Source organism: Bos grunniens, chromosome 16, assembly GCF_055505025.1.
Source record: "Bos grunniens cultivar Pamir isolate PY7600 chromosome 16, Bosgru_T2T1.0, whole genome shotgun sequence".
NCBI classification, from domain to species: Eukaryota; Metazoa; Chordata; class Mammalia; order Artiodactyla; family Bovidae; genus Bos; species Bos grunniens.
The window spans coordinates 6,244,921-6,272,144 of NC_141180.1; the positions used below are offsets into that span (position 1 = coordinate 6,244,921).

General features: G+C 44.5%; 2 long non-coding RNA genes across 7 annotated transcripts; one reads left to right on the forward strand and one right to left on the reverse strand.

Annotated features, from left to right (window-relative positions):
- Positions 1-7,680: 7,680 nt before the first annotated feature.
- On the forward strand, positions 7,681-20,781 carry LOC147356092 (uncharacterized). Its single transcript, XR_015142610.1, has 4 exons — positions 7,681-7,850; positions 15,557-15,640; positions 15,946-16,113; positions 20,491-20,781. It is a non-coding gene; the product is annotated as an uncharacterized LOC147356092 (long non-coding RNA).
- LOC147356093 (uncharacterized) lies at positions 19,986-26,993 on the reverse strand. Of its 6 annotated transcripts, none has more exons than XR_015142612.1 (4): positions 26,266-26,993; positions 24,452-24,585; positions 22,861-23,953; positions 19,986-21,280 (listed from the first exon to the last, which is right to left on the reverse strand). It is a non-coding gene; the product is annotated as an uncharacterized LOC147356093 (long non-coding RNA). The 6 variants fall into 6 exon arrangements; XR_015142613.1 differs by lacking the exon at positions 19,986-21,280 and having other exon boundaries at positions 22,089-23,008; positions 23,730-23,953; XR_015142616.1 differs by having other exon boundaries at positions 19,986-23,008; positions 26,108-26,993.
- Between the last annotated feature and the right edge of the window lie 231 nt (positions 26,994-27,224).

The following is a 27,224-nucleotide window of genomic DNA, read 5'->3' on the forward strand; positions in this document are numbered from 1 at the left end:
CACTGTCTGCAGCAGCGATGCTGAGCACACAGGCTCCACACACTGCATTCCGGGGGTTGTGTGCTTGTGACTTGTTTTTCTCGTGCTCCAAAAAAGTCCTGAGACTAATCAAATTCTTAAGAGACGACTCTCATCCAGACATTCCTGGGCTGAAAGGGAGTAACCGCGATGACTTTGCATGGTACAGAAAGTCAAGCCCAGAACCTACATCAGGACATCACCGCGTCCCTTCCTCTGTCCCCAGGGACCTCTGGTTTGCTCAGTCCAGTAGGTAATTTCCAGGTCCTCTCTCTTGTATCTGATGCCATGAGCCAGTCTCTCCTCTGTGGAACTTTGCTTCCTTCGGCTTTGGGAAACCACGTACTGCTGATCATCTTCATTATAAAGTGACCAACCATCCAGGTTTTCCAAGAGCTGAGGGGTTTCTGGTACCGGGGACATTTAGTACTAAGGTGAGAAAGTGCCAGACAAGCTGGTACACATTGGTCACCCTATCATGCCTACTAATCTTCTCTGTGCAGCTGCCAAAACGTGCTCCTCTTTACCGATCCTTGGGAAGCAGACTTCTAGTCTCGTCTCCCGAGGTCACACATTTCCTGTGTACCTGACTCATTGGGTACCTAACTCTGCTCTGAATTTACAAGGGCAGAAGCACCTCTAATTCAAGAGGTCCCTCCCAGCATCAGATCTGCCTGTGATATGTTCAGGATTGTGTTCTCCCAGTGACTTTCTCAATTATTCTCTTTATCTTTACGGGTTTTACTCAAGTTTCATCTCCCCCAATAGTTTTGCCTCATTTCCTGACGTATTTCTGGTTTCTCCACCTTCCTTTAATAGAGACTACATAATATATACCCTCGTTCAGTTCAGTTCAGTACCTCAGTCGTGTCCGACTCTTTGCCACCCCATGAATCACAGCACGCCAGGCCTCCCTGTCCATCACCAACTCCGGAGTTTACTCAAACTCATGTCCATCGAGTCAGTGATGCCTTCCAGCCATCTCATCTTCTGTTGTCCCCTTCTCCTCCTGCCCCCAATCCCTCCCAGCATCAGGGTCTTTTCCAGTGGGTCAACACTTTGCATGAGGTGGCCAAAGAATTGGAGTTTCTGCTTTAGTATCAGTCCTTCCAATGAATACCCAGGACTGATTTCCTTTAGAATGGACTGGTTGCATCTCCTTGCAGTCCAAGGGACTCTCAAGAGTCTTCTCCAACACCACAGTTCAAAAGCATCAATTCTTCAGTGCTCTTCTTTCTTTATAGTCCAACTCTCACATCCATACAGGACCACTGGAAAAACCATAGCCATGACTAGATGGACCTTTGTTGGCAAAGTAATGTCTCTGCTTTTGAATATGCTATCTAGGTTGGTCATAACTTTCCTTCCAAGGAGTAAACATCTTTTATTTTCATGGTTGCAATCACCATCTACAGTGATTTTGGAGCCCCCACAAATAAAGTCTGACATTGTTTCCACTGTTTCCCATCTATTTCCATGAAGTCATGGGACCAGATGCCATGATCTTAGGTTTCTGAATGTTGAGCTTTAAGCCAACCTTTTCACTCTCCTCTTTCACTTTCATCAACAGGCTTTTTAGTTCCTCTTCACTTTCTGCCATAAGGGTGGTGTCATCTGCATATCTGAGGTTATTAGTATTTCTCCCAGCAATCTTGATTCCAGCTTGTGCTTCTTCTAGCCCAGCGTTTCTCATGATGTGCTCTGCATATAAGTTAAATAAGCAGGGTGACAATATACAGCCTTGACGTACTCCTTTTCCTATTTGGAACCAGTCTGTTGTTGCATGTCCAGTTCTAATTGTTGCTTCCTGACCTGCATATACGTTTCTCAAGAGGCAGGTGAGGTGGTCTGGTATTCCCATCTCTTTCAGAATTTTCCACAGTTTCTTGTGATCCACATAGTCAAAGGCTTTGGCATAGTCAATAAAGCAGAAATAGATGTTTTTCTGAAACTCTCTTGCTTTTTCAATGATCCAGCAGATATTGGCAATTTAATCTCTCGTTTCTCTGCCTTTTCTAAAACCAGCTTGAACATCTGGAAGTTCACGGTTCACATATTGCTGAAGCCTGGCTTGGGGAAATTTGAGCATTACTTTACTAGCATGTGAGATGAGTGCAATTGTGCAGTAGTTTGAGCATTCTTTGGCATTGCCTTTCTTTGGGATTGGAATGAAAACTGACCTTTTCCAGTCCTGTGACCACTGCTGAGTTTTCCAAATTTGCTGGCATATTGAGTGTAGCACTTTCACAGCATCATCTTTCAGGATTTGAAAGAGCTCAACTGGAATTCCATCACCTCCACTAGCTTTGTTCGTAGTGATGCTCTCCAAGGCCCACTTGACTTCACATTCCAGGATGTCTGGCTCTAGGTGAGTGATGACACCATTGTGATTATTTTGGTCATGAAGATCTTTTTTCTACAGTTCTTCTATGTATTCTTGCCATCTCTTCTTAATATCTTCTGCTTCTGTTAGGTCCATACCATTTCTGTCCTTTACTGAGCCCGTCTTTGCATGAAATGTTCCCTTGGTATCTCTAATTTTCTTGAAGAGATCTCTAGTCTTTCCCATTCTGTTGTTTTCCTCTATTTCTTTGCATTGATCACTAAGGAAGGCTTTCTTATGTCTCCTTGCTATTCTTTGGAACTCTGCATTCAGATGCTTATATATTTTCTTTTCTCCTTTGCTTTTCACTTCTCTTCTTTTCACAGCTATTTGTAAGGCCTCCTCAGACAGCCATTTTGCTTTTTTGCATTTCTTTTCCATGGGGATGGTATTGATCCCTGTCTCCTGTACAATGTCACGAACCTCATTCCATAGCTCATCAGGCACTCTATCTATCAGATCTAGGCCCTTAAATCTATTTCTCACTTCCACTGTATAATCATAAGGGATTTGATTTAGGTCATACCTGAATGGTCTAGTGGTTTTCCCCACTTTCTTCAATTTAAGTCTGAATTTGGCAATAAGGAGTTCATGATCTGAGCCACAGTCAGCTCCTGGTCTTGTTTTTGCTGACTGTATAGAGCTTCTCCATCTTTGGCTGCAAAGAGTATAATCGATCTGATTTTGGTGTTGACCATCTGGTGATGTCCATGTATCGAGTCTTCTCTTGTGTTGTTGGAAGAGGGTATTTGCTATGACCAGTGCATTTTCTTGGCAAAACTCGATTAGCCTTCGCCCTTCTTCATTCTGTATTCCAAGGCCAAATTTGCCTGTTACCCCAGGTGTTTCTTGACTTCCTACTTTTACATTCAAGTCCCCTATAATGAAAAGGATATCTTTTTTGGGTGTTAATTCTAAAAGGTCTTGTAGGTCTTCATAGAACCGTTCAACTTCAGCTTCTTCAGTGTTACTGGTTGGGGCATAGGCTTGGATTACTGTGATATTGAATGGTTTGCCTTGGAAACGAACAGAGATCATTCTTTCGTTTTTAAGATTGCATCCAAGTACTGCATTTTGGGCTCTTTTGTTGACCATGATGGCTACTACATTTCTTGTAAGGGATTCCTGCCAACAGTAGTAGATATAATGGTCATTTGAATTAAATTCACGCATTCCAGTCCATTTTAGTTCGCTGATTACCAGAATGTCCACTCTATACCCTATCACTTAATTAATTTTCGTCCTAATATGGTATCTAATTTTGTACATCAATAAGCCTCTGAAATTATAGCATCAGAGACAAATAGATCTGGGTCTTAAGTTCCAGGTTTACCAATAATTTCCTAATGCTTATTGAATGCTTGTTTTGGGGAGCCAATATTTCAACTGCCTTACATTATCTCATTTATACTTTGTCACTCTTACTGGAAATAATGACAGATTTTATTTTCTTGGGCTCCAAAATCACTCTGGACTGTGACTGCAGCCATGAAATTAAAAGATGATTACTGCTTGGAAGAAAAGCTATGACAAACCTAGATAGAGTATTAAAAAGTAGAGATATCACTTTGCCGATAAAGGTCCATCTAGTCAAAGCTATGGTTTTTCCAGTAGTCATGTACCGATGTGAGAGCTGAACCATAAAGAAGGTTGAGCACTGAAAAATCGATACTTTCAAAATATGGTGATGGAGAAGACTCTTGAGAGTCCCTTGGACAACAAGGAGACCAAACCAGTCAATTGTAAAGGAAATCAACCCTGAATATTCATTGGAAGGACTGATGCTGAAGCTGAAGCTCCAACAAGTTGACAACCTGATGCAAAAAGCCAACTCATTGGAAAAGACTCTGGTGCTGGGAAAGACTAAGGGCAGGAGGAGAAAGGGGTTACAGAAGATGAGATGGTTGGATGGGATCACTGACTCAGTGAACATGAGTTTGAGCAAATTCTGGGAGATTGTGAAGGATAGGGAAGCCTGGTGTGCTGCAATCCATGGGGTCACAAAGAGTCAGACATGACTTAGCAACAGCAACATTTATACTTTACAACTTCAAGAGGAATCCTTTTATGAATGAAAAAAAAATGTAACTCAGAGATGCTAATGAAGATGACTGGAAACTCAGTAGGTAGGGTTACGCTTTAGCTGACTGAACGCAGAACTAGATTCTTAGCTATAAATTGTTGGGTTTTAATACATTCAAGATTAAATGTACTATGACTATTTCCAAGAAAATCTCTTATTACTCTAAAGATTATACTACTAGTGACCAAATCTTTCCATAAATTCTCCTCTAATTCTCTGCTAATCTGCCCAGAAATTCTGAAGAGAAACCCCTTTGGCCCTCAGAGCCTGCAGACCCATTAGTGCTTGATGTATCCTATGGCACTCCCGCCCTGTATCACGCCCCCATGTTCCCGCTTGGTATAACCACTGTAAATGCCCCCCTCTCCCCACCCCCAGTAAATATTTTATCTTTCACAAGCAGCTGGAAGGAGAGAGGTGCTCTAGCAGCAGGCTCGGTCAATCCTGTTTAAATATTGATCACAAACATCGTTAAAATAAAAGTCTATCGACTCAGCTGGTGACTTTGCAGCTTCAACACTTTGCAGAAGGCAATTTTCCATGTGCGGTGACTCCAAGCAACTTGCTTGAGTTATGATGTTAATAAGCGAGGCACCTCCTTTGGGGGAGCTCTGGTATCCCGAGGCAGCTGCAGAGAGGAACCAGTCCTTTGCTTTGCGGTGATTCCAAAGTCCTTCCTCTAGCACTGTTAGCCCTATGGGCCTGCGTTCCCAATTCTAGCATCTCACCTTTGGAGGCCAAGCCGAGCTGGCATGCTTCCAGGAGTTGGGAGTGTGTGCCTTTGATGGCCTTGAAAATGTTTAAGGGTAAAGTGGTGGGAAGGGGGATGGTACAGCTTCTGGCAAAGGGGTTAAGTTCATTCCTCTGTAGCAGTTTTCGAAGTTTAGCATCTGTCAGAATCAGGAGGGACTGAAGTGTCCCCTCCCCACCCTCAGGGCTTCTGATTCAGTCAGTCTGGGACCTGGTTCAGGAATTTGCAATTCTATCAAGTTTCCAGGTGACCAGAGCTACTGGCTCAGGGGCCCCACTTTGAGAACATTCCCATTACCTATACCCGTACTTCCCTAGTAGCTCAGTTGGTAAAGAAGCTGCCTGCAGTGCAGGAGACCTGGGTTCAATTCCTGGGTCGGGAAGCACCCTGGGGAAGGAAATGGCAACCCACTCCAGTACTCTTGCCTGGAGAATCCCACGGACAGAGGAGCCTGGTGGGCTACAGTCCATGGCGTCCCAAAGAGTCAGACACGACTGAGCGGCTAAATTTCCTTCTTTCTATCCATACTAAGAGAGCAGCTGTTTTGAAATCAGTTTGTCCTCCGCGTGCCCTCAGGTGCTGCCTCCTCACATTGCAGCTTAGCCCTTATCTAGCCCAGCGGTTTTCAAACTCTTAATGAAACTCCTTAGAGATATTCACAAAGTCCCAGTGGAAGTCCACGGTTAAGGGTGATAGCTCACCCTGGCTAAAGTGAGAGCGGAAGGCCACGGGCTCCCCGGCAGAGCCTGTGGCTCCGAGGATTTGCTCCAAAAGCCCTTCTTTTACAAATGAGACAACAGACAGCCCAGATGAAGACATGACTCACCCGTGGAAAGCCAGGATTAGAGCCCAAATTTCCCCTTTTCCCAGAACAGCTACTATGTCTAAGTTAATGGATAATTGATCACTCCTAGTTGAAAGGTGATGGTGGATGAACATATCTTGAGGGAAAATTCATCCAACCATCACTCTTGTGAGTGAATCTGTGTCTCCCACACCTGGGTGGAAGAAAGGGCGTTCAGGACCTGAGTTACTGAAAGCTCTTCTGAGTAGTCTGAATGTAGTAATTCAGTCTGCTTCAAGAGTGTGTTCAGATGGCCTACGTCTCTGCCTCTCTATATAAACAGAGATAATGGCAAAAGGGGGTACCAGGATAGAAGAGAAAAGAAGCATTAGTAAGAAGGAGGTGTAGCCCAGGGAGTGTGTTGCTCAAGTATCGGAGAGCCGTAATTCATAGAAATTTGACAATGGGCAGATTCTAACAAAAAGAAAATTATGAGTTGGTCAGCTTTACAAAATTTCTGTGTGGACATGTAAGTCACTGCACTGATTGGCTGGGGGTGGCAATAAGGGATAAATACAGAACCAGAGCAATTCACCAGAAGCCAGCCAAGAGGTGAGATCCGTTCCTCTGTCTCCTTTTCTCTCTGGTCTGATCCCCCTTCCTGCTATCACTCAGAGCCATGGCAGACGCAGGGACTCTGAGTCAGCACATCCAGCATTGCCTCTGGGTTCCCCAAAGAAAAACTAAATAGAATCTCATACATGCGACTGTTTTCCCTCTAAAATGGAACATGAAGAAAATAGGAGGGTCCCCGTTAACTAACTTAGCATAAAACAGTTACAAAGATGCTATTTTCATTCCTCTGCTGCCAAATGGCACTAAGCTGGTGACTCAGGCAGCAGACAAAAGCAAGGGGAGCTCCAACTCCATTTTCTCTGGGAAGCAGACGTGGCTGTTTATGAAGCTCTCAACCCCATACGCAGAGAGGATTGGGGCTGTGCAAGCAGATTTCATTGTCTGGTTTGGATAGGCGTCTACAGAGAAAGACAATTATAAAGCAAGTACATGTCTTTCCCCCCCACATCCAGCAAAACCTATCCATTTTGTTCCCTTCCAACTCTCAGGTCTCCAGCCAACTCTCTCTCCACTGGTGATTTTTCAGGAGTCCTGCAGGGTGCGGATGAAGCACTCTGTGGCTCCTTCTACCCCAGCATTTATAGGACCAAGCACTTCATCCCACTTTACTCTGAAGATAAACAGGGAGTCCTGAGATCTCAGGCAGGCTGATTGGAATAACCAATCCCAAATGCTCTTTCAGAGTTCAGGAAGCCTTATTTGAAACAGCTGATGTTCTGAACTCAGCCAGCTTTGACTGGAAATTTCACTCCACTTGAATGCAAAGTTTATATGGTTGCTGTATTACCCACAGTGAGTGAATAAACAATAATTAAAAGATTGCACCTCTGTTAGGAAGACAGAAAATGGTGGAAAGGATCCTGAGAACAATTTAATCTGAACAGGGGGAGGTCTGAGTTGTGTTGTTTTTCAAATATGCCAAGTATATTCTTAGCTCAGGGCCTTTGCACTGATTTTCATGATGGAATTGCAATCCAAATATACCCGGAAATCCATATCTATCTATCTATCTATCTATATATACCCTTTCCTTCATTAAAATGTCTCTTCAAATGGCAATGCCTCCGAAATCCCCTCCCTAACCATCCTTTCTAAACGGCGCCTCTATAGTGTCAGCATTATTATCCTGTTTTATTTTCCTCGCAGCACCTCGAATTCTATTGTGTTTTAAATTCTTCCTGGACCGTCTCTCAGGGTACGTAAGTTCCACGAAGATGAATGATGCTCAGCACCTTCTATACTGTATCCCGAGGCTCTTCTGCACACGGTGGGGCTCAGTGAGGGTTGGTTTGTTAAGTGATGCATTCTGGCCTGTCACTGCCAAGCCCAGTCATGTTGCCTCTGGGGGTGGAGAAATGTGCCTCTTTTGTAAACTGTAAACTGCCACGTAGGTGTATAACAGTTTTAACGTATCAGTCTTTCTTCTAAACCCTCTCTATGGAAAAGTATTTTCCTCTCACTTAATGTCTTCCACGGCAAATTAAATAATTGAGGGAAATCAAGAGTGGCTTTTAGCTGCCATTTTGAAAGAAAACAAAAATGCGTTCTGATTTTGTTACAAGAGTTGGCGTATTTGGTAGCCCGAACCTCAGCATAGAGGGCGAGAGAAGAGAGTCCTATTTGCCTGTCTTAGAATCACCAGTCGTGGAAACAGTCTAGTCCCACTGGGTCTAATTGCCATTGAGACCCAGTGTGTCCCGTCTTCCACTGTGCTCTGCTTCCATTCATGTGTTAACAAGGAATCCTATTTTCTCAGAATTTTCTAGGGAGCATTTATTTCACCTAAGCTTCTCAACCACCCCAAGAGTGAGACTGTCATAGTCCTTATTTACTGGAGGACAAAACAGATTCCAAAGGCTGAAGTGAGATCCCCGATGTCAGAGCACCTTGGAAACAAATCCTTTACTGGAAAGAAGTAGCCTTCAAACTCAGATATTCAGGCCTCAAGCCCAATATTCTTTCTTCCTAACCAGACTGCATCTTCAGGATATGTGATTTCCAGGGAAGGTAGAGTCAGCTTGGTGTTTCCCACCTGGGCCTTCATCTAATAAATTCCTATGCCTTTTTCTAGCTGCCCTTGAGGTGAGGAATCATGTACACATTTTGTCTGCTCATACCAGCCTCTGCAGCTGAGTTCCAACAGTCCAGAAGGGAAAACGCATCCAGAAATCAATCAGAGAGCATTAACAGACTGCGCTTGTTAATAATCTACCAACAAACAGTAAATCCTCCTTTTAGCCTAGACTCGCCATGCTGGAGCAGCAGGGTTGTCTCCTGGGGGGACAAGAGGAAGCAGAAAATAGTGTTCCTGAGAATAAAGCCAGGCACAGACTCAGAGAACCCAACAGCAATAAGGATGCTCCCCACCAAAAGTACCCTTCTAGCCTGGTGTGCTTCCTGCAGGAAGAGTAGTAATTAACCAGATGAGAAGCGGAGGCTCTATCCCAGCTCTACTGGGGACGAAGCTGCTGTGCTGCTAATAACCTGTCTCAGGGCTTGCGGCCAAGGAGGAGGTCAGGTGCCCCAGGCCCTCTTTAGCTGAAAAGCACAGTTATCACAGGCAGCCGCTGCTTTCCTGGTGGGTGATATTCCTCTTAGGAAAAGGTTTATTTGGTGATACCCCAAACAGTCAGCGTGGGGCTATTATTCTGCTCCTGATCACCAGTATGAATCACACAGGTGGATCTGGGTGATGGCTCAAACCCTAGAACCCACTCCAGTATTCTTGCCTGGAGAATTCCATAGACAGAGGAGCCTGGTGGGCTAAGGTCCATGGGGTAGCAAAGAGTCGGACTCGATTGAGCATCTGAGCAACCGAAAGGGGGGAGGCTAATTTATGGAGGAGATCATGGTCTTCTGAATATATAGAATTAACTAAGTGGAAAGGAAGTGAGCACCAAGCCTTCTGAATGAGAATCAGGAAGCTAAGTCCTTCTGAAGACCTGTCGTGTGTCCAGGAGAATGGGCTACCATGGTGGGAAATGCCAGTAAGGATGTAAGGTGGTTCTTGCCCTCAGGAAGGTTGAAGACTTACTAGGTGGAGAGAGAAATGAAAACATGTACCACATGTGAACAAAACAGGATGGAGCTGAGTGCGAAGTAGGAATTAGTAATAAGTGTCAAGGTAACATTTGATAAGTAGGCATGCGGCACATTTAATAAGTGCGAGAAGGTTTCCATGAGTGACCAAGGAAGGAATGTTTGCCGGAGCAAGGTCCTGACCTGTGTAGCTGGAATCATGGCTGAAGTCTGACTAGAAGCTGGGAGGTGGAGGACACTCAGAGCATGAAAAGACAAGCCAAGACAAACAGAAAGCAAGCCAACGATGACGTTAATAAACATGTCTATGGCTCTGCATCGTTTGCAGTCTATTTTTATATATTTAGCTCTCATAGGTAAACTTGAGACAGGCTGGTTTGATCAGATGAGAAGTCTAAGACTCAGAATATTTAGCAAAAACACCTACTATTACTCAGTCGTTAAGTATCAGAGCTGGAACAAAAACCCAGCTCCATGTGCTTTCCTTTCTAAGCCACAGGATTTTGAAATCTTTTTGACTCTAACTTATACCAAGAAATAAATTTTACATTATCAACTGGTACACTCATGATATAATATAATATATTATATTATATAATATAATATAGAATATAATAGGTGATATATATATAGAATATAATAGAATATATAGAATTATATAGGTGAGTTCTATAATATAGCACTCTCCTTTGCTGAGTGGCATGTTTCCTAATCTATCCTATTCTAGCCTATTTCTTTACCAGATAGTTTTGGTTGCATCATGGACCCAAAACTGAGTGGCTTAAAACACCAACAGTATCATTTGCTCATGATTTTGTTGGGTGTTTTTTTCCTAGGCCAGTAGATCTCAACTGGGAGTGACTTTGCCTTTTGGGGGGCACATGGTTGTGTCAAGGTTTTTTTATTTTTATCACTGTGGTGGTGGATGCTGCTGGCATTTAGTGGGTGAAGGCCAGAAATGCTGCTAAACATCCTATACTGTGCAGAACATCCCCCAAACAAAGAATTATCTGGCCTCATATGTCAGTAATGCTGAGGTTGAAAAGCCCTCTTCTGTACTGGGCAAAGCTCAGCTGATCTCAGCCAGGCCTGCTCATGGATCTGTGGTCAGCTGGTGGGTTGGCTAGGTGAGGGGAGAGGCTGCTTGGTTCTGGGTGGGCTTTGCTCACACATCAGGTTTGCAGTCTGGGGAACAGGCAACTGAGGCATGTATTTTGGTTCTTGCACAGGCTGATCATCTCAGAGTTCCCAATGGCAGCAGGAGAGGGCAAGTTCCAAAGCTTAAACAATTTTAAAGTCACTGTTTACGTCATGCTTGCTACTGTTCCACTGGCCAATGAGTCACATCAGATCAGATCAGTCACTCAGTCGTGTCCGACTCTTTGCCACCCCATGAATCGCAGCATGCCAGGCCTCCATGTCCATCACCAACTCCCAGAGTTCACTGAGACTCACGTCCATTGAGTCAGTGATGCCATCCAGCCATCTCATCCTCGGTCGTCCCCTTCTCCTCCTGCTCCCAATCCCTCCCAGCATCAGAGCCTTTTCCAATGAGTCAACTCTTCGCATGAGGTGGCCAAAGTACTGGAGTTTCAGCTTTAGCATCATTCCTTCCAAAGGAATCCCAGGGCTGATCTCCTTCAGAATGGACTGGTTGGATCTCCTTGCAGTCCAAGGGACTCTCAAGAGTCTTCTCCAACACCAAAGTTCAAAAGCATCAATTCTTCGGCGCTCAGCCTTCTTCACAGTCCAACTCTCACATCCATACATGACCACAGGAAAAACCATAGCCTTGACTAGATGAACCTTTGTTGGCAAAGTAATGTCTCTGCTTTTGAATGAGTCACATAGAGGCAGGAATACCATTATTTCATTAAAAGAAGATTCTGTTCACAGCCTATAAATGTATTTCATGATCTACAAATTGATCAGTACTTGTAGACTGAAAGATGCTACTTTGTATCAGACTCTGCAAGCTATTCAATAGGATTTATCTCTTTTTTTCCCCTTTTATTTCCGGAATATTGGACAATGTCATATGTGTAGTAGGGGCTCAGTATACATTTTATGAATGGACGTGAGACATTGGAGATGCCCATGAAGAAACTTGCCTGACTTAGGATGGATACTTGGTGAGAAAAGTTGGCTGGTTGAAGCTGAGCCAGAGCATGGCACTCTGAAACTGCCAAAGAAGGCAATATTTTTATTTATTTATGTTTTTTTTGACTGTACCACCCATCATGTGGGATCTTAGTTCCCTGACCAGGGATCAAACCTGTGGCCCCTGCAGTGGAAGTTCAGAGCCTTAAGCCTTGGACTGCCAGGGGAGTCCCAGGGAAACATTTTTAAATCGGCTATCTGGATGAAGACTGAAGTACCAGATTCCTAGTCAGGCCTACTTCTCTGGATTTGTAGGGTCTCTCATACCTACCTTTCTCCTCTCATTGCGTCATCCATCATTAACTAAGTTAAAACGTCTCGGCCTTCGGTACCTAATCAGAACATATGACAAAAAGAAGATTGTACCTAATAGTCCTTACAGAGAGTTGGGGGGTGGGTGGAACTTATGGGAATTCAAGAACTTGTGAGCCTGTTAATTTTCTCAAAGGAAAGTTTTGCTTCTTTGGGAGAAAACAGGAAACCACGTGGGCATACAATCAAAGAATGCTTTTTGTTACAAGTCCAGAAAACCTAGTTTGAGGAATTAAGCAAGCTGTACTTTGTTTGCCATTGAGAATTCAAGAGATTCTTGGAAGGTGAGAGATGGGGCAATACGTCTGCTTCTATTCTAAGACCTGCTGTGTGTTGTTGGACAGGCCTCTGTCCCTCTCTGGGCCTTGGTTTCCTCTTCTGTAGAATGAAGTGATGAGACTGCATGAGCACAGAGATCCCTTCTAGCAGGCAGGTTCTGATAGCCTGTGTGTCTCCGAGTTTCTTGTGGCTGGAGGAAATCCTGACCCCATCTCCCTGCCTTGCTCATTCTTTCAGACGCCATCCTGCCTTGCGAGGAGAGTGAGCTCTTGATGTCAATCACGGGGTAACAGAATGAGAGTCTTCCTGTCTGTCCCCTGTGGGGAAATTGCAGGCAGACAATCAATCCAGCTCTTTACATCAGAGCCCCCTCCACACAGCATGTGATGGGGAAGGCCTCTCACTTCCCTTCTGGCTCCCACATGTCACCGAACCTGTTGCCACATGATTCAGTTCTCCATTGCCATTAAAGTTAACCATCCCCGGGAAAATGAATGCGCAGTTAACAAAGTGATAAGTTGATGCTTAAACTTTAAGTAGATTGCTTCCAGCTAATCTCAGTTAAGTGGCAGACAGAATCACAGGCACTCTAAACTCTGCATAAGCCCCAGCACCCAAGAAAATGAGTGGGCTCCCAAGGGGAAATCCTCGCTATGCTTCTCCTTCCAGAAGCTGAAATGGAGTGGGCATGCGATGGAGGCCAGGGAGAAGGAAAACGGGAAGAGATGTCCTGCTACCCTGAGGACCAAGTTAGTGGGTTAGCCTTAGGAACACCGCTTAACCACTCTGAAAGTCCATTTCCCTATTCAGTAAAATGGGCGCAGTGATATCTCTGAGGATATAACTCTTGGTAAGAAGTAGAGGATATGTGAGTAAAGTGATTTATCCAGCCCTGGTACATCGGAGGCTCCTGATAACAAGAGGTGGGGGGTGAGCACTGGGAGCTCCCTGGGAAGTCAATATCGCCAGCCTTAGGAGGAGACCCTTCCCTTCCAACCTCCCTTCCCCCCAACTGCTTCTGAAGATCTCTTTGCATGGATATTAACACAAAAAGGAGGCAGAGACTTGCTTACACTTTGGGAGAAGAGGAGAGATGGCCGAATTTTGTACTTATCCAAAGATACCTTTTAAATACAGGAATTCTCTTCTTTTTGTGCCCCCAAAGAAAGAAAAGCTCCTCCCTCCTGTCCCCTTCAGATTCCCAGAATAGCACTTTTTTTCTCAGTCTCTGGTATGAGAGTACTAAGAGCCATAAAGGTCTGCAGTGGGCATGGCAACCCACTCCAGTATTATTCTTGCTGGAGAATTCCATGGACAGAAGAGCCTGGTGGGTTACAGTCCTTGGGGTGGCAGAGAGTTGGACACGACTGAAGTGACTTAGCATGCACTGGTATGAGAGTACTAAGAGCCAGAAAGGAGAGAGAAGGGAATATTAAGAAAGAGAAAAAGGAGAGAAAGAAAAAAAAAATAGCCTTCAGATGAATGAGGAATAAAGTCAACTCACAGCAACATAGTCAGTTGCTTTCCTTTGTCTCAGCTTCAGTTGTATGAATCTCGACATTTCTGGTGAATGAGGAACTCCTAAAATTAATTGAGCAGCTACTATATTCCAGGACCCGTGTCAGGCCACTGAGGACCCAGTGGAGGGAAGGATGGGTGTAGTGTCTGCCTTCAAAGAGCTCATAGGCTGGAGAGGAAGACATCATACAATAGTCACAAAGAAGCGATCCTAGACGCTTAGTCTAGGACATCAGGGAAGGCTTCCCAACGACAGGGACAGGTGGAGGATGAAAGAATAAGCAGGGATTTCTTAGGTAAACAGAGGGGGGAATGGGGACAAATTTTTAGGTAGGAGGCGGAGCATGGGGAAAGGCTTACAGAGGGAAGTTGAGGATGAGTTTGGAACAGAGAGAAGCTGAAGATGACAGGAGTAGAGAGTCAGGGAGATGAAGGCGGTGAGCAGTGTGGGGAGGGCGGCCTGCCTGCCTGACTCCACTGGGCAGGATCTACATCACCGTTTTGAGGATTTCCACAAAAGCACGGTAGAAAAACCCTGCTTTTTCTGTGTCCCATGAGTGGTATTAAGATATAGAACTTAATATAGCTTTTACATGGTGATTTAATATAGCTTTTATTTGGTAACAATACAGCTTTTATTTGGTAACAAGATAGTTTTAGATTTTTGTAAAGCGTTTTGGAAAGTCTTATCTTCATTGAAGGAGGGAGCTCTGGGTGAGAGAGGTGGTTGTATTAAAAGCACAGAGCTAGTCAGGGGTGAAACAGCTGTGTGGCTTCCTTCCATGCCCTTTTGTCTACAACTACCCAGAGGAGAAGGGATAAGTGTTAAGGTAGAGAACGTGACCTATATAGATGTTTGTAAAAGCTGCCAAGGCATCCCAGAATATGGCCCCAAACTCACTCACTGAATGTTTTAAATTTTTGAGGAAATGCAATGAAAGTCAGCGTGGTCAGACCCTAGGCAAGCTATCAGGTCCAGGTTGCTTATGCTCCAGCATTCGACAGTACTGCATTTCTTCTGATGGCATCACATTTTCTTTTTTTGGGGGGGCGTTTTTATTGCAGTGAAATGCACATAAAATATACTCTTTTAACCATTTTTAAGTGTACGGTTCAATAGAATTAAGTACAGCCATGTTTTTGTGCAAGTTCAGTTCGGTTCGGTTTGGTTCAGTTGCTCAGTTGTGTCCGACTTTTTGTGACCCCATGAACCGCAGCACGCCAGGCCTCCCTGTCCATCCCCAACTCCTAGAGTCCACCCAAACCCACGTCCATTGAGTCGGTGATGCCATCCAACCATCTCCTCCTCTGTCGTCCCCTTCTCCTCCTGCCCTCAATCTTTCCCAGCATCAGGGTCTTTTCCAATGAGTCAGTTCTTCACATCAGGTGGCCAAAGTATTGGAGTTTCAGCTTTAGCATCAGTCCTTCCCATGAACACCCAGGGCTGATCTCCTTTAGGATGGACTGTTTGGATCTCCTTGCAGTCCAAGATTTTGTGCAAAATGCCCACTATCCATCTTGAGAACTTGTTCATCATCCCAAACTGAACTCTGTACCACTAAACATCAGTTCCCCGTTCTCCCCTCCCTTCAGCTCCTGGCAGCCACCACTCTACTGTCTGTCTCTGTGAATCTGAGGACTGCTGGTACATCATGGGGCTTCCCTTGTGGCTAGCTGGTAAGTGGAATCATGCAAGCTGTTCTTTTGTTCCTGGTTTATTTCACTTACAACAATGTCTTCAGGTTCATCCATTTGCAGTGTGCATTGGCGTTTCTTTCTGGGGTCAATAATATTCTCTCTCTCTGTCTCTCTCTATATATATTATACACACACACACATATGTATATACACCACATTTTCTTGACTCATTTGTCAATGATACTTAGGCTGTTTCTACCTTTTGGCTGTTGTGAATAATGCTGCTTTGAACCATTGATATATATATTTCTGTTCAAATCCCTGCTTTCAATTCTTTCAAGCAGACACCCCAAAGCAGAATCACTGGATCACGTGGCAGTAATTCTGGGTTTCGTTTTTTTGAGCAACCACCACGTTGGTTTCCACAGCAGCTGCCCCACTTTACATTCCCATCAGCAAGGCGCCATCGTATCTTTGTGAAGTTGTGTTTATGGCAGCCGTTATGATAAAAGGTAAGTATTATGTTAAGATCGATGCAGATCAAGAGGCAAGAGTGGTGATATTTGATCTGATTCCAAGGTTTGAGAATTCTGCACAGGTCTCCTTTGCAAGTGACTGCAGTTATCTAAGAATAAAGTGCAAATAATTTTTTCTTTCAATTAATGTGCATTATTTTTCAAATGGCTACTATGTTTTTAGGACATTAAATATCATTAAGTATTTAACCTAACTTTAGTTAGGTATGTATTTAATCTAACTGCTTGATAAATGGAACAGTTAGCTATTTCCTCTGGCTTAGGGATGCCATGAAAGCAATTACTGAGACACTAAGAAGGCCATAAACTGAGTCTGGAAACCTCTGGCCTAGAGGGTGAGCATGAAGGAAAGAGACCTAGGAAAGCTGGTGCTTCCCCCTCTCTTTTCTCTGTGGTTTATAACAAGGTGCTCTTTCCAGAATCATCCAAAACACAAACAATTTCTTGTTTCTTTCCTGTTTCTTTCACTTTTCCCCAAATGATACAGAGTTGAGTGAAGCCAGCAAAGCACTGAGCTTCCTCAATTTTGCATCTAGTAATTTGGTTATATGAGTTAATAGTTATGATGAAATGTAGTTAATAATGCAGGCAAATGCATCTTAAAAAATATATAATCGTCAGACTCCTTCTGGGTTGGTAGCACTAGCTTCAAATCTCCTAATGGTTCTGAAATAACTTGATCAGACATTACATTTGTCTCCCCCAAATCAGGCTCAGATTAAGCTGATAAGAATATATTTCAGAAGTCACTTCCTTCTGACACTGTTCCATAGTTTCCCAGCAGAGATGTTGTTCATTTCACTTGGTCCCATGGCTTTTGCTTATACTTCTTTCAATTAAGACATTTTCCCAACTGGATTTTGTTTATTTGTCTATGTTTATTTATTTGTTTTTCCTCTAGAAAGTCAGTTCCTGAGGACAGCAACTTTAATTCATTTAACTCTGATCCCTTATTTCCAGCAAGTATTAGTCTAGTTATGTGAGGGGAAAATGGAGAAGGCAATGGCACCCCACTCCAGTACTCTTGCCTGGAAAATCCCATGGATAGAGGAGCCTGGTGGGCTGCAGTCGGTGGGGTCGCACAGAGTCGGACACGACTGAGCGACTTCACTTTCACTTTCACTTTCCTGCATTGGAGAAGGAAATGGCAACCCACTCCAGTGTTCCTGCCTGGAGAATCCCGGGGATGGGGGAGCCTGGTGGGCTGCCGCCTATGGGGTCACACAGAGTCGGACACGACTGAAGCGACTTAGCAGCAGCATGAGGGGAAAACAGTAAAATAATAGTACTTTAGACCTAGGAATTCCACTTGTGTGATTTAAGAGAATTTGTTTCACTTGTGTAATTGTACCACAAGGATACAGGAGTAAATATGTAAAACCTTTATGGACAAAGATGTTCTTAGTCGCATCATTTCCAATCCAAACAAATAGTACAGGACTTTAAGCATTCAACAACAGGAAAAAGTTTAATTACATTATCATATATCCATTTAATGATCAGGTGGCTATTAAAAATAACACTTACAAATAGTTTATAATAAGAAGAAAATGCTTATGATAGTACACAAGTTAAAGAAAAGTAGGATTCAATATTGTGCATATGGTCTAATCTCAGTTTTGAAAAATAACACGAAAACTTGGCATTTAAAAGAAAAAAAAAACTGGGAGAAAATAGATTAAGACTATTTAGCACTTACTGTCTCTGAATAATTAATAGCTTTCTACTTAGTACTCTTGTTACGTTTTGCAAGATTTGCCTGAGCATGAGCCTTAGTTTATGCTATGTCCCCTTCTGAGAATACCTTTCCTTTTCCTTTGTATGTTGGAACCGATTTGCTCAGACCAACTTAAATACTAGCTCTTCCACGATGCAGTTTTCCATCTACTTCTCTGGCTTCCTGTAGCTCTCATACAGTACAACTTTGAGCTAAAGACGATGTTATGTTTTAAGATTTCCCTGTAATATCTTATAGTCCATAGAAGTGGAAAGTAGTCTGAATCGGGAGGCAGACTGCCCACATTTGAATCTTATTCCTACGCTTATTCCCTGAGTGACCTTGTACAAGTTATTTATTCTTTCAATGTCTCATTTTCTTTATCTGTAGAATAGAGTTATATCTTATATCTAGATATAAACTTCTCTGAGGCATAGAGACCTTGTCTTTACAGCCAGTGATTTACTCTAAGGCTTTGCTGTATAGAAAGTGAAACCTATTTTAGTTAATTGCATGCAGTTTACATAGGGAACCCCATGGTGTTAGTAGTAGGCATATTCGTGGGCACATATTACTTTGCAATAAAGTAGATCAGTAGTAAGTAGATCACTTGTACCAGGTATGGCCTTATATTTTAAAGGCTATTGATGGACATGAGTTTGAACAAGCTCTGGGAGCTGTTGATAGACAGGGAAGCCTGGCGTGCTACAGTCCATGGGGTCACAAAGAGTGGGACATGACTGAGTGACTGAACTGAACTGACCTTTTTATTTAGCTATTATATCTCATATAATTCCAGGAAGGTTCTCATTTGTTCATTTCCTGGGAAAACTTTCTACTGAATTCACATTATGTGATATCACTGTTCTGGATTCTGGGGATAGAAGTGATGCAAAATCGTTCTTGCTTTCAAGGCAAGGAACTTAAAATTTAGTGTGTTCATGGTGATGGTTAAGTAGAGATAAGGTAACATACAGTTACATACATGTAGGAGCTCTAGTAGGAGCATGTAAAAGATACATTGGAGGCACACAGGCCAGAAGCTACAGCTCCTAAAGAGAAACAAGAAATAGCAAAAACTTTTGTAGAGGAAGAGATGCTTGCACTGAGTCTCAGAGAACAAAGAAGAATTATCTAGGTGAACTGGGTTTGAAAATGCTGTTCAAGGAAAAGAAATCAGCAAGTCCAAAGGCCTGAAGTTAATTTTTCTTCTGACCCTTGATTTTGTGGAGACACTGTTGTTTCTGGTTGAGCCAGCTGTTGAGATAGTTAACAGTAGTAATACTGACCCTGAAGAGGGAGGCTCAGAGATTTTGTATATTTGAGATACAGTCTCATTGTGAACTTGGAGGTGATTCAAAAATATCTGGGACATAAATTATAAGTCTAAAATGAAGTGAAACTGAGCCAGCAGAGGTGTGAATGTGTGCAGCCTGAAGCTGGAGAGGTGAGCCTGAGTCCCGTGCTAAGAGACCTGATGCTATGGAGGTGAGCATGTGACTCACCTGGAGGTCCTGAGGCCGAGGAGGTGAGCCTGGGTACCATACTAAGCTGGAGAGGTGACCTTGTGTGCCACGCTAAAGGAGCCTAAGTCCATCCTCACAAAGAGAACAAGCCCGGAAGAATTCTTAATAGTGAGTGACATTATTTAATTTTTTAAAGAATAAACTTAATGGAAGGGAAACGTATTAGGAAGCAATATGGTGACCCAGGGAGTCCTGAATAAAGATAGATGCAGCCCAGAAACTGATGTGAGAAACAGTCAGATTCAACAGGACAGTAATGGAGTGAGTGTGGGTAGTTAAAAAGAGGGAAATGACTGAAACTGGTGATGACGATCACCAAGACAGAAAAGCGGAATGTGCGCTCTGTTTTAGAAGGAAAAATAAAAGCATGAGTTTGAATGTAGTCTTGAGCTTCTGTGAGATATCCAGACTGGACAGATATATGTCCTAAAAAGCTGGATATTTGCTATTTGGAGCTCAGTAAAGAGATTGAAGACTAACTTCAGAGAGCTAATGATAAAATAGGACATTAAAATAGAAGTGGAAAATAAAAATCATGCTGCTAATGAAAAAATGAGGCATTTAACATTGAAGTAGAAAATAAAAATCATGAACTCAAAAAAAAGTAGAGGAAGCAAAAAATTTAATTGTTGATATTGAACATTTAATTTAGCTTGGAGCTTCCTAGAAGTCTGGACAAAACAGAAGCTGCTCTTCTGTCCATAGTATTTCTTCACTTTCCAGAGTTTACAAATAAAGTGTTTTCTCAATATAGTACATCAGAAAATGTGGGGAAATGGCAGAGTGTTAACGACACTCCCTAAAAGTAAAAGCCAGCAAATACAATTTAAAGACGGCATTTACGCTATTGGCACAGAAAACATTCCCATTAGAGGGAAAATATTTGACCCTGTTAGAACTCATAGAGAAATGTATCAACATGTTTAAATATTTGCAAGGATCGGTATCTTAGGAAAAAGCAATTTCTTAAAAATGTCTTGTCAAATAGCACTTTGACTAACCCTTTTAATTCTTAGAAAACGGATTGGTTAAAATTAATTGAAGTTTTATATAAAACTCAGTGATAAGCTACTCAGGCTCAGACTACCATGGTTTCCTCTTTCTTTTCAGACATGCATTCCGTGCCAGATACTGGCCACCACCGTCGCATTTTACGTCTCGACCCCACAGAGCAGTCCTGCTGGGCAAACACCTGGCCCTCTTCTCTGCCACGGCTCGGTCCGGTATTTCTTGACGAGATCTGACTGTCTCCACTATTGCTAACGCACACCATCCCATTTACCCTCCTCTGAATGAGCACAAGTATTTCCCAAAGAAGACAGCTCATTTTTGAGTTTCTTAGTTTTCCAAACATGGTTTACTTTGAGCTCAAGAGGGAAAATAAAAGCCTCAGGAATTTCAGCAGATCTTATTGTAATTTTATTAAACAGAGCCCAGCTTGAACATCATCTGTATTCTGAGTTCCAGCTCTTTGTCAGGCCCTTGTAAATGTTGACGCAGGGTTGGCAGGTTCTTTAGAGGAGGTGTGGGGTATTTGTTTCCTAAAGAAGCCATGTCAAAGTGCAACAAACTGGGTGTCTTAAACAACAGAAATGCATTGTCTCACAGCTCTGGAGGCCAGAAGTCCCAGATTACGGTGTCAGTGGGGTTGGTTGCTCCTGAAGTTTTCGAGGGAGTCCCGTGCCTCCTCCCTGGCTTCCGGTGGTTTGCTGGTGATCTTTGGCTTGTATTTCCATCGCCCAGATCTCTGTCTTCATCTTTCCGTGGCACGTTACTGTTTGCTTATCTCCTGATGCCTGCTTCTGTGTTTAAATTCCCCCCTTTGCATAAGGATGACTGCCATTTTGGATTAGGGCCCCTCCTCAGGACTCCATTTTAACTTGATTACCTCTGCCAAGCCCTGTATGTTGAAACAGGGTCACATGTAGAGTACCAGCAGTTAGACACTCAACATTCCTTTTGGGGCACAATTCCACCCAGAACGCGTGGTCTGTACTTTCTAAGAAAGCGAGGGTTCTCGAACTTTGAAACGTGTTAGACACACTCAAGGAGCATCAAGTCCTCAGGCCCCTTTCTCTCTCTGCCAGGGCAGCCTGACCCCTCGCCTCTGCACAGTCCCGTCACTGATGCGACAGCCAAGGAGAGAGGGAACATTCCTGATATCTCTACAGGGAAACATTTCCCAAACTCGCTCTGCAACGTCAGTCATGCGAGACACTCAGCAGTAAAAGATCCCAGGCAGTTTAGTTCTGGAAAGACCTTCCCAAACCTCACAATTAAAACAGGAGCCCTTTAGCTTGATGGCTGTCTTTTGTTTGTTTTGCTTTGTGCATTGAGGATCTTACTACTCTCCCATGGAATTAATGTTCGATAGGGAACGTTATGGGAAAGGCTGGTTTAATGTTTGCTGTTTACAAAACGTATTCACAGTTATCTCATTTGGTTCTCAGAATGGGTTCTGGTGGACGCAGAGTGGTTATTATGGGTTTGTGGTGGAGAAACCACAGTTTACAGAGGTCCCTCATTGGCCAGGGTGAGGTGGCCAAAAGTAACGGTGATGGAACTTGCGTCTATGCCTCCTGATCACACGTCCAGTACTTTCCTCCTCCTTCGGCACGGAGTTTCTCAAGATTGGAAGGCTGGTACATAATCTCTCTCTCCCTTTTTCTTTGCTACCATAATTGCATTCAGGACAATTCCTTAACCTTTTCTGAGAAGCAACAGCATCCTTTCTGGGTGAGGATGAGAAGGACAAAGCGGAGGGTAGGGAGCAACTCCACACCCAGGATGCTCTGCCTTGGGCTGCCTGCCTCTTCCTCTCCCCAACTTTTCATGCTTATTTAGCAGTTGGTCTGCTCTTTTTCTCATTTACATCTGCCCTTTTGGGAGAAACTCTACCGGCTTTATAAATAACCTGGCTTCAAACTCACTACACATTCTCTCCATTCCAATATCATCTCTCCCTCCCTGTCCCCCATCTTCAAGCGTTCCTGAAATGCTTGTGGCATTCAGAACACAACTGTCATCTCTCGGATGCTATCTGTTGCCATAGACGCTTGTCTGCAGGGAGTCTGGGTTCCAGACTTGCGGGGATCACCAAAACTCTCAGACCCTGTTGGGGCTCATGAGTCCCTGTCCCATTGTCCTCTGACTCATGAACACGAAAACCCTCCATCATTCCATCACTTCACCCACTGCCCAGGGTGGGCTGTTGCTCAAAGGCAGGGCCAGGGACAGACGTTCCTTGTCTCAGGAGGAAAGCTGATTTAACTTAAAGAACATTTTGGGGGTGTTTCTTTACTTAAGGTGAAAAAGGGAAGTTTCTCAAGCCTTTGGGGAGTGGAAAAGGAGTTTACATAGCAGAAATTGTTGTAATAGATTCTGTTCTACTGGACTGTGGGATTGCTCTGTGAAGTTGGCCTTTACATTCTTTCCGAGGTAGAGCTCTGATCTGACTATGGTGTGCAAGGCGTGGCTGACCTTCTGACCTCCTTGGTGACAGCCTCCCAGCATCGTCTGTGGACTGATGGTGCACTGATTCGGACTCAGCTGTAGCCATCCCAGGGAAGGACGAGGAGCTGGCACTGAGCCTGACTTCAGGCGCGAGACACGCAGCTGTCAGTCGCTCCTGTGAGGAGAAGTGAAGCTACAGCATTTAGTACCTTCAGGGGTCTGTGAATTCCAGCACGTGCGGAGCCATGCTGGTCTGAAGCGTGTCCCAGGAGGTAAGGTCTGGAGGGCAGTGGGAAGGCAGACTGGGAGCAAGACCAGAGGTCAGGGTTGTAGCTCCTGGTGGCCCATCTAATGGAAGCCCTCCAGGCACTGCCTGGGACCACTGGGACAAGGACGGGGTGTGGAGGGAAAGGAAAGGGATGGGGTGATCAGGGAAGGCAGACCCCACACTAAGGAGGCACTTCGCCCTACGGTGCACGTCCCTTCCTGTTTTCCCTGCTCTGCTCTGTGTTTGGCATTTGGTGCCTTCTTTTCATTCCAGGTCTCTCAGCCAGAATGATGTCACTGTTTACAGCTTGGGCTGGATATTTCTTTGCTGCAGGAATTATCCTGGGCCATGTGAGCTGTTCGGTGGTATCCTTGACCTTGGCCAACTAGATACCAGGAGCACCCCACAAATTGTAACCATGAAAAAAGTGTCTCCGGACATTGTTCAGTGTTACCTAGGGGTGAAAAATTACGTTTGCTCCCTTGACTGAGAACCACTGCTCTAGAGAAAAGAACTTCAAGGGTCTTGGGAAGCTAGGCCCTGAACAAATAGTGTGAACTATTTGCTAAGGGCTGAACTTCAGTCCTGCCTGGGAGATAGACCATCTGAGAGAAGCTGGGGTTCTTACAGCTTCGTTATATAAATACAAGCCACGCAGTAGGGATTCCTGGGACACTGGGACAGGCACAGCTTGCACAAGGGGCTCGGTCCCATGGAGCACGTTATGTGTGGAACACACAGCCTCAAGACCATCTCCAGACGAAACCTGCTGGCAGGATAGCGCGTCTGTGAACTTGGTCAGTCCTGGTGGAAACTGTTCACAAACTGAAGATGCAGGTAGGTCTCCAGCAACTGAAGCAGAATAGATGTGGGAAAAGTGACAGGGAAAACCGTGGTGGCGATGATGATGATGAAGACAAACATTTTTATGACTTACCACGTGTGACACTAGTCTAAAACTTCGCTCTATTTTTTTTTTTTCCTATATGGATATAAATCTGGCTTGATTCCTGACTGCCTTAAGGTCACTGTGTAACTTTTAATGTATCAGAGATGCTTTCGCTGGACATCTTACGAAAAACAGCAAGCACTTCCTCATCACTCGCAATCCCTTTTGCCCTGTGTTATGTAATCCCAAGGGCTTCCCTGGTGGCTCAGAGGGTAAAGCATCTGCCTGCAATGCGGGAGACCTGGGTTCGATCCCTGGGTCAGGAAGATCCCCTGGAGAAGGAAATGGCAACCCACTCCAGTACTCTTGCCTGGAAAATCCCATGGACTGAGAAGCCTGGTAGGCTACAGTCAATGGGGTTGCAAAGAGTAAGACATGATGGTGCTACTGGAAGAACCCACCTGTGCAGGAGACAGAAGAGATGCCGGTTCGATCCCTGGGTGGGGAACATTCCTGGGAGAAGGAAATGGCAATCCACTCCAGTATTCTTGCCTGGAGAATCCCAGCGGCAGAGGAGCCAGGCGGGCTACAGTCCCTGGGGTTGCAAAGAGTCGGACGTGAGTTGGCGACTAGACTACAACGTTCTTCATACTTCCTTTTTGATCACCTATCTTCTTGCTCGTGATAGTAAGCTCTACAAGAATGGAAACTTTTTTTCCCCCACTTTTATACACCGCCAATTATTTAATTTAAGGGCTTGTTATGGGCTGAGTTGTGTCCCCTCAAAAAGCCTATTACCCTTAGAACCTCAGAATGTGACTGTATTTGAAGGTAGGACCTTTAAAGAGGTGATTCCATTAAAACAAGGTCATTGGGGAGGAGCCCTAATCCACTCTGACTGGTATCCTTGTAAGAAAAGGAAATTTAGATACAGAAAGAGACTCTCACCTCCTGCTGTGTGGCCTGGTTCCTAACATGGACCAGGACCAGTCCATAGCCTGAGGGTTGGGGACCCCTGCATGGTCCATGGCCCAGAAGTTAGGGACCCCTGCTTTAGAGCTCAGATCTTAAAGCTCAGGGTGTGCTCAGGCTGATCCAAGTCCTACCCGTTGGCTTGTATCTGTTACACTCGTTCCAGCATTGGGAATCTCACTGAACGTGGGGTGAAGGACCCAGCCCCACCTCCTTGTCTGTTTTGTCTTATATTCCTCACTTCCCTTTCCCAAATACAGTGGGGGGACATTAGACTGGATTCTTTCCTATGTCCTTTCCAGTCCTAATTTTCTACATGTCCATTCCCTTTCTAAAAAAACTCCCCTGTCTTCCTGCTGTAGGCCCCGATGGTACGTGCGACTGGCTTGGTTTTTTCTGCCTCAGTTTTGTGTTGGCCAAAGAACGCTTCTGGTTCTGGTAGCATTTCACCCTGATCTGGCCCATAAAACAAACAGATGGGCTCGTTCTCCTCTTGGGATGTAGCTGATGGGTTTGCCTCTGGAATTACTAGCCTTCCCCTTGCTGACTGCCTTCACTCTGAAAGGTCATTAACGACTTTGTCCTCAGTTCAGAAGACCTGTTTCCAATTTTCTTCCCAATCTCCCTGCCAGTCCACCCCTCGCTGACTCCATCTCTCAGTGTTGGTAATTCTACATAAGCACCATCCCCTTGGGGCCCTGATCCCCCCAATCCCACGGGTCCCTCCTCTGAATTTGACAAAGGAGATGCTAAGGGGTGGATACCCCAAGAGTGAGGCTGGGTTGAAGACTTTATCTGCTCCTTGCAGCTGCATCTTTTGTGAGTTGCATTCTCTGGCTCGTCAATACCATTTCCCATTAAATTAAATAGCTTATTGACTACTGTGCCACATGGCAATGGGGTTGATGGGATTCACAGAGACTCCTTGCTCCTCCCGCCCTCCCCCCAACAATCACAGGTCACTGCTCAGTAAATCAGCTGGTAATGGAGTTTGAACTCCCAGAATCAGCTCCGTGTACCCTTTTTATTTGTTTTTAATTTGTATCAATGGTAATTCTGTCTGTTTCAATTTACGTGAAGGTACAGGCTGCAGAGCTAAGGAAGTGCCCTTTTTTACCCCATTAACCGCAGACAGGGATGACCACCTTTTCTGGCTTCTCTACGGTGCCCTGTCCAGTGGCTGAGGAGCATCCCCTTTCAAGGAAGGGCCCCCTTTGTCAGGACACACCAAAGTGCCTCCTGATCTCCACCAGACCCAGGATGGAGCACTGGATTTGTTGTCCCAGGTCGTCTTTCCCGGTACCTCTTTCTTCAGACGAACTGTAAAATGAGCCCAGGATGGAAGTGTCTGGAGGGAGGAGCTTGCACCTCGTGACCTCCCGGACTGCGCGGCCGGCAACTCCTCTCTCCCACGCTGGTTCTTAAGCACGCTGCATATCCCTCCTGCCAGAATCGGTCTGCTTCCTTAGTCTCTCTCCGCCAGGGTATTCATCCGCAGGTGAACGCTATTTACAATTTATCAGTGTTCGACCTTGATTGTAAAGTAGAGATAGTTTCCTGCTGCTGCTGCTGCTGCTAAGTCGCTTCAGTCTGTCCTACTCTGTGCGACCCCATAGACGGCAGCCCACCAGGCTCCGCGGTCCCTGGGATTCTCCAGGCAACAACACTGGAGTCGGTTGCCAGTGCCTTCTCCATAGCTTCCTGCAGTGCTCTTTAACTTCCTCTCAGCGTCCTCTTTTCTCACCTCTGGCCTTGTGAAAAAAAAAGAAAATAAAATAGAAATGGAGATACAGAATGGAAATAAAAAGCATATAAGAATGGTTGGATGTAAATCCACTTGGGATTCCCCAAGATAGGCATGGCCAAGGTTGAGAACAGTCTGGGGCTACAGAAGTCATCCCTGAAGAGAAGCAGACAGGTCTATGTCCCATAAGATGAACCTCGTACTGATTCTAAGAAAGAAGGGCATGAGGGGGTCAGCAGTGAGATAAAGTCGCACAGAGGGTAGGAGCCCCTCTAAACTGTAATCCCACGTCCACCCCCTCTATGATTCAATATACTGTCAAAGAAGGGTTAAAAAAAAAAAAAAAAAAAGTGGAGAGGATAACACTGAGCTCCAAGCAAGAGACAAAACCTGAGAAGCTGCTCAGAATGCGGAGGGCCAGGTGGAATTCAATCTTGGGTGTGGAGGATTCCAGACATAATTCACTAAAGCTTTAAGGAGACTATGAACCCAGCGGGCATTGGCATCACTTTGCCAGC